Genomic DNA, 11,514 nt, shown 5'->3' on the forward strand with positions numbered 1-11,514 from the left:
AAAAAAAAAATCAGGGTGAGAATTAGGTGGGGTGATATTTTTATGGGTGTAGTAGAAGGGTTTTATTCCAATGAAAACTTACTAATTGACTATTTGGTCAACTAATTGTTCCTTGATATTTCTTAAATGTTGATTGAGAGTTAACTGCCACTCACACTTAGATTCCTCCTCTACTTTAAAAAAAATATACCATGAAATTTCTATATTTGTTTGTAAATAACTTATATATATATATATATAGCTTTATTTTATTGCTAACTCATATACTTCCTAGATGCCATGGATTGTCATAACCATTACATTCTTTGAGGCCTTGGAAAAAATGTTTTATATATAAAGTTAGCAATAAAATGAAGCTATATGTATATATACAGAGTGTCAAAAGCAAGTAGACAGTAGAAACATTTATTTAAAGATTATGTATGCGTACAACTACTTGTAATAAGACAATTATATTAATGAAAATTAAATGTTATTTATCGACGCACGTGCTCAGACTATTTTCCAGGATTTATACAGCTTTAAAGTCTGCCTCTTATACTTCGACAACATTTTCCGCTTTTGGTTCACCCTACAATCTTCAACTAACATTTACTGGAGGAGTGACATTAGAATATGTGTGAATTTGGATGTAACTGCAAAATTAGTTATTATTTATGAAATTTCTGCATTTAAAAAAAATCTTTTTAGTAATTTTGTAACCATTCTGATCTTATTTTTGCTGGAAATTGAGGTATTTATTTCATATATACACTTGCCTTTTTTCGGTAATGTTTGATTCAGGGGTGCAGGAAAAAGGGAGCATACATCCGACAGTATGATATAAATATAAAATGACTGGAAAAATCTCAAATGAAATTTAATTCGGCTTGTATGTTTCTGCATAATTTACACCTTGAGATCTGCAAGAAAATAAGTGTTATTACAATGGAGACTTTAGAAATAAAAGAACAATTGTGAGAGCTGAAGAAAAAAAAAAAAAGATTTATAGTTTTTTTTTTTTTTTTTTTTTTTTTTTTTTTTTTTTTTTTTAGATCAGCAATATGGCACTCTGATAAATCTCTTCCCAACCTGTTCAGACATTTTTTGTTGTGTAATTTAAACTTTCCATATTTTCCTTATTTGTTATTAATGTTCTTTTGAAGTGAAATCTCTTCAGAATAAAGCCTATTTGAGTCATTATTGACATCATATTTCCAAACTTACAACACGCCATATATATATATATATATATATATATATATATATATATATAATATATGTGTGTGTGTGTGTGCCTTGTATGTCGGCTATAATCATGTCATGTAAATAGAATTTTCATCTGTTTATCTGCAGAATCTTTCGACAAAACAATAGATTGTCTAAAGAAATAAATTATTGCATCTAACATGATGGTTTCAGCTTTTCTCTAATCAGTCATTCTGAAAATTATTCTACATTCAATTCTGATATAAATTAAAAATCTACCTGGCAGTTAAATTCTCGATCTTCATTTGTTTATGTAATTTCGTCTCTTATTTTTCTTTTGTTAGTAAAATCATGTAAAAAAAAAAAAAAAAAGTAAATTTTCCAAATTGTAAATTCTCTCCATATTTCGACCAATTCATTATTGATGCTCTCCTTGTGATCCGTGTATTTTTCCAACGTTTTTCAATCACTGATGAGAGATTCAATTATTTTTCTCCTTAAAAATTGGACGAGCGTTTCTTTTGTATGTAACAATGAACATCAAATAAATCCTTTTATTTCCCCAAAATATCTTTTTTATATTTTAATTTTTATTTGCAAACATAATATGCTTTGTTTATGAAAGAAATTCTAAAGTCTGATTTGAAAGAAAAATCTGGACATTTTTTTTTTTTTTTTTAAGCTAGATTAGTTTTGAAGTAAATTTCTAACTTCTCAACACATCTGCCAGTATATAACATGCAATAAATTGAATATGTTGATCCTTAACAATTGGTAAATGCTAATCTATGAAGTACTAATTGCATTATTTTTATTTTTTTTTTTAGCCCAATATTTAAAAAAAAAAAAAAAAAAAAAATTTTCAGGCTTTAAAAGTTTTGGATCTCATTTATGTAAAAGAAAAAAATTGGATATATTTGGTTATTCATTGCGCTTTGGTCAGAAAGATACGTCTAATACTGTTACAGAAAAGACAAAAACAATGGATGGATAAGCAATACGTTTCTGGGCATAAAAATAATCCTTAGGAGTAGTAGGTAGTAAGGAAGAGCGAGTCCAAGTGTGTGGGACTTAGAGCCTATCTTGCTGATGGCTTCACAGACCTAACTGACTGACCCCCCCCCCTTGTTTTCTCAGGGAATTTGTGTATAACTATGCTCACATACCTAAAACGACCACCATATCGAAATGCAGGTGCAGTGTTTTTTCTTCATATTTCCAGTATCAAAATTTCAAATTCCTGGACTGCTGAAGGAGCACAAAACACAATTTGCATACGTTATAAAAAACACAAAAAAATGGTATAGACATTGTATACAAACTTGTTAAACGTGTGTGGTGCTTGTGTTCCATCGCTGTTGTTTTCATCTGAGCTAAGCCTACCATCTCTCAAATTCAATACTTTGAGTAGGACTAACTCTATTGTTCAACCCTTTTTACCTTCTGACCTGCTTAAATCAAGCTCTATCATTGATTTACCTGTCAAAACTACTTACTGCTGACTGCTGTTACCCATCTCGTTAACAGCTTTGAATTAGCGTCTGTGTTTACTATACGGGCCATAATTATCTGCTTGTTGTGTTGGTCCAGCATCGTTTCTCTTTTCTTTTTTTTTTTTAAACTCTGGTTGCAGGATTTCAGTCTGCAACTGAAAGATTTGAATAAAATAACTCAAAGTCAGTAATTGCTAAGGATGCAGTTAAGAGATTCGGAGTTCCTATCCCATTGCGATTACCACCTGACGAAGGCCAGAGGAATAGTTGGCCACATCATGAAGCAACAACTAAGAAAGATGAGGATGATAGTCCGCAATAAATAAATTAAAATAACTCTAGTTTAAAATGAGTAATAAAGTCCAATAACTTAGGGCCTATTTCACTGAGAGCTTCACAAACCTAACTGACAATTTAATCCCTAGAAGGTTAATTGTTATACCTCAACTGACCCCACCCCTTTGCTCATATGCTAGAATACGTCATATATAGATACTGGTGTCACAGTATATAAAAATGCTAATCTCCCTCCAATCTATAGACCCAAAAACTATGGGATTACGTGTCTAAGTGGCCATTATTTTTGGAAAACGTATGTCATCATACCAGGGAATTTTGTATTTATAGAATTGTATCATTTTTAGGGCTTCATATCTTGGCATGATCTTGTTTAAAGAGGTACTAACTTTTCTCAAGTCATATTCTGGGTGGCCAAAGTCTCCAGATCAGATACATTTCCAATTTATTGTGTGTCTTCTCTTAGTTAAATATTTCTCACAAGAAGTCTTTTCATTTGCATGCATTTTAAACATGCAACTCCTTAGTGCATATTTATACAGGATGTCTAAAAAGTCACTGAAGGGTTTCGAACTTAAATAGATTCTTTATTTTTGATAGCTTTCTGTAATTTTAACATAATCTGACAGACATTGTGAAATTTAAAAAACAAAACAAAAAACAATGCAAAATTCAAACAATCTTTATTTATGAAAAATATCTTTTAAATGTTGCCTATTTTCAGCTTTGTATATTTGTGCTCTTTCCAAAAAATTATGACAGATTGCAGAATCTCTGGGTTGCGATTAAACTCCCTTATTTCATTCCTTATGGTTTCTTTCAATTCTTGCAGGGTTTGGGGTTTGACGTTTTGAGGTCTGCCAGCTTGTGGAACGAAATAAGGAAGTTAACTTGCAATCCAGAGATTCTGCAATCTGTCATGAATAATTTTTTGGAAAGAGCACAAATATGCAAGGTTGAAAATGAGCAACATTTAAGACATTATTTTTCATACAAATTGTTTGAATTTTACATTTTTTAAAAAGTTTATTTTATTTTTTTTTTAATTTCCCAATGTCTTAGATTGTGTTAAAATTACAGGAAGATATCATCAAAAATAAGGAATCTATATAAGTTCAAAAATCCTTCAGTGATTTTTTTTTTTTTTTTTTTTTTTTTTTTTTTTTTTTGAGACCTTGTACATATATCTACTCTTAACCGGAAATCCTGTCTTTTTAAATTCTGCTTATTTCAACTGAAACTTTGCTCCAAATACTCTGTAGTGACTATCACCTCTCACATATCAACTTAACAAATAATTGTAAGGGTGTCATTGGTTCGTGGAATTCAATGGATACGCTGATCTTTTTCTCATTCACTTTCCCAGCTAGTCTTTCCCCAGTAGCCACAGTTATGGGGGCAGTCTATAGTATCACACGTTTTGGTTTGTGATTTCTATTCTGGATAGAAATTACAATTGTAAAATAATTCCTTGTCTGCTTTTATAACAATTTGCTCAACTCTTTGATGTTAAACAAGTTTCAATTTAACTCTATACGCAAAGTTCCAAAATACTAAATTGATGCATTCATGTACAGCAGAGTTGTTTCGCCAATAACATGTATCTCCTTTTTGCAACTGAAACAGTAGCCAGGTTGACTGGGTTTTTATATCTCTGCAAAATGTAAGCTTCTCCTAGGTTGCTGCTAATCCTGCTGATTGCATCAATCTCCATCATGGAAGGAGTTTGGAACTCGCCCATAAAATCAGTTCAACACTAACAGTCTTCAATGTTATGAGACAAGATGATGGCAAGTTCCATGGATTCGCACCAAGCCTAGCTTCTGGGGAGGCAGTGTTACAATAAAACGCTCCAGTAAATATCTCGCTCCTGATGCAATTCTCTACCTATATAAAAGCCAGGTACAACCAACGATGGAGTACTGTTGCCACATCTTGGCAGGAGCTGCTACAAACAGCTTATCCTGCCTTGACAGTTCAAAATAGACTTCGTAGCTTAATGGGGGATGCCCATTTCTCTTCCCTGCAACCTCTTCCCCACAGAAGAGACGTTGTGAGCTTGTCTCTACTTTATCGTTATTTTCATAGTAAATGCTCATCTGAGCGTTAATCTATGCCCCCCCTCGCCAAACTTTCATGAAACACCTGTCTAGCCAAAACCACTATCAATTTATCTGTGCCTAAATGTAGATTCCATGAACAAAGCTTCTTTCTTAGAACTGCACGCCTGTGAAACTCTTTCGTTCGCCTGCTTTCCAGCTGACCACAATCTGATTCTCTTCAAGTCCAATGTAAACAAGTTCTTGATGAACCGTCCCCCTAAATAATTTAATTTACAAAATTCTCACTACTTATGTTTACTACACTATAATCACATTGACTAATGTAAACCCATTAACCCTTATTCTCGAGTGGCCTCCGGACCTTGATAAGTGGTGATTCCTGTGTAAAAAAAAAAAAAAAAAAAAAAAAAAAAAAAAAAAGTCGATATGAGATTTGACACGTTTGGCCTCTCGTCCAGAAACTTCTCTACTGCTTTACATGATGTCAGTCATCTTGCGACCGGTGGTCTGTCAGCTTGATGTTTCGACCTCAGCAAACAGAAAAGGGAAGATCACACGGCTCCACAACTTGCTGTGTTTATATACAAATTTGCCAGCGCCAGTTAGCGATTGATTTTCAATTCATATGTATCAAGTGTTTGAACCGGTCAATTATCTGTGTCGCCCGACATTCGATACCATATTTCTACATATCAAATGTCGACCTGTTCAACTTTCCTTTATTGTTTTTCTCCATTCTATTTGTAGCGATGAGTTTCTGTTTAAAACTTTGACCTTTTTCTTTTTTATCTCTTGCTTTCAAAAAAAAAAGTAATTTAAAGCTGTCTTATTTTATGAATTAAGTATCAGTAATTCTAAAACCCACTAGCCAGGTTCGATTTCTCATGCCACACTTCCCTAATATTGAACATCAAACGCTTCAGTGTTACATAAGGAAAACATGGGGAGAAGTGATAAAAATGGGCAAGAAAAATGGATGAATAAAGTCCTGGCCAGAGATCGGTTAGGTTGGGAGTCAATTTCTTAAATCCATTGAATACATGCTAGTATATAAAATGCATCGTCTGCCATTCATATGCAGCAAAAAAAACAAAAAACAAAACATGTAGTACAAGTTTACATCCGTGTTCGATTTTTGTTTTTCTTTATTTGTCACTCACATCCTCGATTATCACATGCTTAGACTTGAAGTGTCATGATAGTTACTAATTATATGCTAGAAGATGCAAAAAGGAAAAACTAGAACTGATATCTTGTCTAAGAACTGTAGTCAGAAAACACGGGACTTTCAAAGTCTAGCAGTGTGAGAGCAGAAGCTGTTAGGTTTTCTGGCATCTAGGAACCTCAACAGTGAACGGGTGGAATTTTGCTGATTGTTGGGTTAGTTTGGAGTATGTACATCGAGAGGACAAGTGCTATGAGTTCATCAGACACTCAAGATGGGAACAAACAGTGATGCAACATTGTGGCAAAAGGACAGAGGTTAGAGTATCTGAACACATTCCATTAAAAGTATTTATAAGACTGGCTCAACTATAAAAGTCATCAAAGATGCAAGCGCCCACGTGTTTGTGCCTTGTGTGGCTGTACATAAAAACAACAATAATAACGAAATTACCTTCAGGTGAGATCTGGAAGAGAGACGCCATGAAGATTGACTGAGCTTTTCTACCAAACCTGTGTCGCATGTTTATAGGTCATGTGATGGGGGTGGAGTGGATAGAAACGATGTGAGAAGGAAGGAAATGAAGTCAACAGGCATTTGTTTAACGATTACCAGGAAACAACTGTTGCAAGAACGAATTTTTTTTTTTTTTTTTTTTTTTTTTTAAGGAAAAATTGGCTACTGAAGTTATTTCAACAGCAACATTTGTTGTGATAGTGTGGCACCTGCTAGATTGGAGGCTATTATTATTATTTGGATCCTATCTAGGAGTGAGATACAAGTGGTAGATGCAACAGCCCAGATATGGTCGAATTGTGGTTTTGTAAAAAAAAAAAAAAAAAAAAAAAAAAGTACTCGGTGGACGTACATGAGTGAGGCCCCCATAGCGAAATACGCATTAGCTCCGATGTTGTACACAGCATGCTCCAGGGAGCGTGGATTATTTTTTATTTATTTATTTATTTATTTTTTGCTGGATATTTTTTGGGGGCCGGAGATTATAGTTATAGATAATTATTAACAGGAAAATTGGTGCAAGTCTAGATTAGCACTTGTGGCGAAAAACACTAAAATACATATCGGGATAAGTAGATGAAATGGTCTCATGTCGATGAGGCCATGCATAGAGAGGCTTATAACATGAAAAGCAAAAACAAAAAAAAAAAAAAAAAAATACTAGATAGTTTTGAAACATTTTTAGAGCATGTTCATGAAAAATATGGTAATTAAAAAAAAAAAAAAAAAAAAAAAAAAAAATCCCAATAAGCTTTGGGAAAAAAAACGTTTTGATCAATTGAAATTTTTATTTTTTATTTTTGAATAAAGAATAATTAAAACAAAAACGGTCGTGTTCTCATTGAGTAGGTTTTTTTTTTTTTTAATTTTTTTTATTTTCAAGAAAATAAAAGGTAATTATGTACTTATCGATCCGTGCTGAAATAAAAACGTTATTTAGAAAGCCATTCTTAACATGGGGACGGGAGAGTGTTGTGTACCTATTCTGTACTTTCACCTAACAATTTAATAAAAACAGATATTGTAAAACTTTAATTAAACTTAAAAATACTATTTATTTAGATTTAGCGCGGATCAATAAGTGCACTGGCACCAAATAAAATTTCACTGTTTTTCGATATGAGAAAAAACACTGACATTCCGTGACACAAAGGTTTTTGTTTGTTTTTTGTTTATCACCACAAGTGCTAATCTGGACTTGCCCTAATTTTCCTGTTAATAATTACCTATAACTATAATCTCTGGCAAAAAAAAAAAAAAAAAAAGCAAGCAACATAACAAAATAATCTGAAAAGCACAAAGTTCAAACCAAAATAATAAAAAAACACGCCAAAATTCTTTTCTTTCTTTTCAGATTAATAAACGCTCCCTTGAACGCGCTGTGTACAACATCGGAGCAGATGCATATTTTTCTGTGGGGACCTCACTTTTACAATTGAATTTTTCCAAGTACTCTAACCACTGTGCCACAGGCCCTTGCAAAAGGACCTATGTGGCAGTAGTTCAATCCTCAGTGTGAGCGACTGAAAAATGCAATTGCGAATTACTTAGGACCTCTATCCACTCATGGCTGACGAAATGAGAGAATACTATCCTCGTAAATTAAATAAAGGATTACATTCGAAATTCGTGCAAATTCCCGAATTTGATAAGATACACTTGAAGCAGGTTGGACGTTACATCGACCGAAACGTGAAAATGACACTCAAGACGAGAACAGTTGGTCAAAGAATCCAAATAATATGAAATGGCAATTTTCATTTGTTATTGTTGCATTATATCTGCAATTTAGTCAAGATTTTATTTAATCCGGTTCAGACGATCCGTATCAAAAACCATTTTAAAGTAATCACGTAAAAATCTAAATCAGTAAATCTAATATATATAAAAAGGCTATATGTCTGTCTGTCTTCATATTTTCAAACTCTATCTCCTCCGAAACTAAAAGTTGCAGAGCGGCGCTAAGGGCCTCAAATGATTGGAGTTTTTTACGGACCGTTCTTTTATGGGTCTTTAGCTGGTTAAAATAGTTTTTAACGGGTCCAAAATGGGTCAAAATTGAAAAAAAAAAAAACTTGAAGCATTAAAACTTTTTTGCAAAATAACCGGACTCGACATTAAATAACCCAAAAAGGATTGATAGGTTGTAAAATAAAACAAACTAAACTATTATTTAAATTTGCACAAAATTTTACAAAGAATTCTTGTGATGTAATAAATTTAGAAAATGTTAATGATGCTTACATAAAATCTTAACAGTTCTCTGCAGAAGCTCAAGTAAAACTGAACGTTTTCAATAGCGGTTTAGCTGATTATATCAAGATATAGTTTTATCATTTCCCCTTTTTCTTTTTTCTTTTTTTCTCGAAAGTATTCATTTGATGTGTGTGGAAGGAAAGGAACTCTTTACTCCTGTTTGTTTGCCCATCAAAACTAAGGAGTATCACATCTATCACTGTTGAGACAATGTCTTTTATATTTTATCCATACTTAGATTTCTCTCCCAAAATATTTGAACTTGACAGACAACTTCCACTCAGACATATTTCCTTTTATTGTTATTGTATTACTTAGCACTTTTTTACTTGCTTTTTTATGAATTGTCCCTTTGTTTGCATTGGATTAGTAGCTGCTATGTTTGTGATGTAACTAAACTAAACACTGATCCAATATTTTCAAAACCTTGCCTTTTAAAATACAATGCCTTACAAAAATAAAAAAGAAACATTGAAGATCAAAATATCACAAAGGGGTACATGGTTGGTTCAGTGGATATTTTCATGAATTTTGAAATTGCTGAATTCCAATCCAGTTCGATTTATTAAAGTCATTTATGCACTAACACTAATACTGTCAGAAAGATTATAAATCGCTGTTTTCTTTATCAGCTGATGGTAAAAATAGTAAATTGTGTTCAGTTAACTGTTTTTATATTATTATCCGATGAATTGTTTACAATAGATGAAACTGGCAAGGTTTAATGCTGCGCAACATTAGAGTTGAATTCCTCATTTGTATTTTATGTTCATTCCATAAACGATTTCACAAATTTTTATTTTATGTACTACCTGAGATGCAATCAATGTACACCCAATTTACTTGCTTCCCCACAAGGGCAGTGTTAGGTGAAGGTTGGTTTTTGATATGAAAAAAATTCAGGTCTATAAGAAGGAGCACTCTAAATTGGGACAAAAATATAAATTGCTCAAGGAGGATTTCTTTCACCAACAAAACAGAAAAGATGAAATGTAACAGCCGATATAGTCATCCAGAGCTTTTTTTTGTCCAAAGGAGATAGCTTCTTTTTGAATGTGATATGCTTACATCTAAAATTCAGGTTTTTCTTCACTCGTTGAAATTCCCTCACAAATGCACACTGCAATTTTGGACCGTTTGAGTCAATTCTAATGCAGATCCAATGAATAATATTTTTATCCCTGGAGAATCTGTGATGAAAGTAATCATTAAAGTATACAGTAGTTAGTTAAACAAAAATCGTTATACATTTTGTACATTCATCTTAATTTATTTTTAATTGTTAATCAGTTCATATACGTGTCACGTCGGTACAGTGGTAACGTCACCAGCTTCGAATGCTACAGCTTTGGTTTCGATTCTAACTGATGGCACTCAAATACTTTTTTATAACTTTTGAAATCATGACTATAATAATATATACAAAATCTGGACAAATTAAAATATCATATTTAAGCATATTTACGCCTGGACAAAGGCGGGCGCCCTCCCCTGCTAGTTATGTTTTTAATTTTTTTTTTTTTTACACAGTGATCACCACTTATCAAGGCCCGGAAGCCACTCAGGGATAAGGGTTCTTGCAAGTACATTACGTTAGTGTGGAGATTTGATGAAGTGTTTACTTAAGGGGGCGGTTCCGCCGGTTCATTACACAATGCATAGATTTCTCTTACAACTAACAAATAAAACTTCCAAATTAAAATGACTTTGCTACATAGCGTTTCAATGTGATTTCTATTAGTCAAGGTTGACCATAGATAAAATATCATTAAGCTTAGTTTTCCCAGCTGTCTGCTTGACTAGAACAGAATTACTTACAACTACTGCTTTCAGATGTTGATGCAGGGTTCCTTTCCATCTTGAGCGGTCATTCGTAATGCTATATCATGATCCATTCATGAAACTTATGGTAGGTAATAAAGAACATTATAAAATAGCCCCCCCCCCCACAAAAAAGTGTGGGGATTAATAAATAAATAAATTGTGGACTACAAGGCTACATGTATAAGGCTCATGCATGCAAATTTATAAGTTTATAAGCCGAATATAGCCCAATTTATTTCTCCGAGTAAACCTAACAATATTAATCGCAAATAACAATAAGACATAATACACCAAAAACAGAAATCCAAGTTAACTCAAATAAATAAATATATATATATATATAAAAAAAAAAATTACAAAAACTCTCGAAATAACTTCTAACCACTTCGTCATAACACATTCCATATATAAATAAATAATTATAGTTACTATATAATTAAACTAAAGATACAAGAATCCATAAATGAGTATATATATATGCTACATAACGAATTAGATAAAATACCCCCAGAATAAGAATAATATCACTAAAATAAAATAAATAAGCAAATAAATAAATACATAAAAAAAGTAATGCAACGTTATACAACTGAGAAGAAATATCGGTAACGATTATCCCCCTTAGAACAACTCATCAAGTAGTCTCCCTTTACCAACCGATTTATTCTAAGTCTACGCTCCCACCACGTCTCAACCAGAATGCAGAAACGCA

Source organism: Euprymna scolopes, chromosome 18, assembly GCF_053919585.1.
Source record: "Euprymna scolopes isolate OS-2025 chromosome 18, ASM5391958v1, whole genome shotgun sequence".
NCBI classification, from domain to species: Eukaryota; Metazoa; Mollusca; class Cephalopoda; order Sepiida; family Sepiolidae; genus Euprymna; species Euprymna scolopes.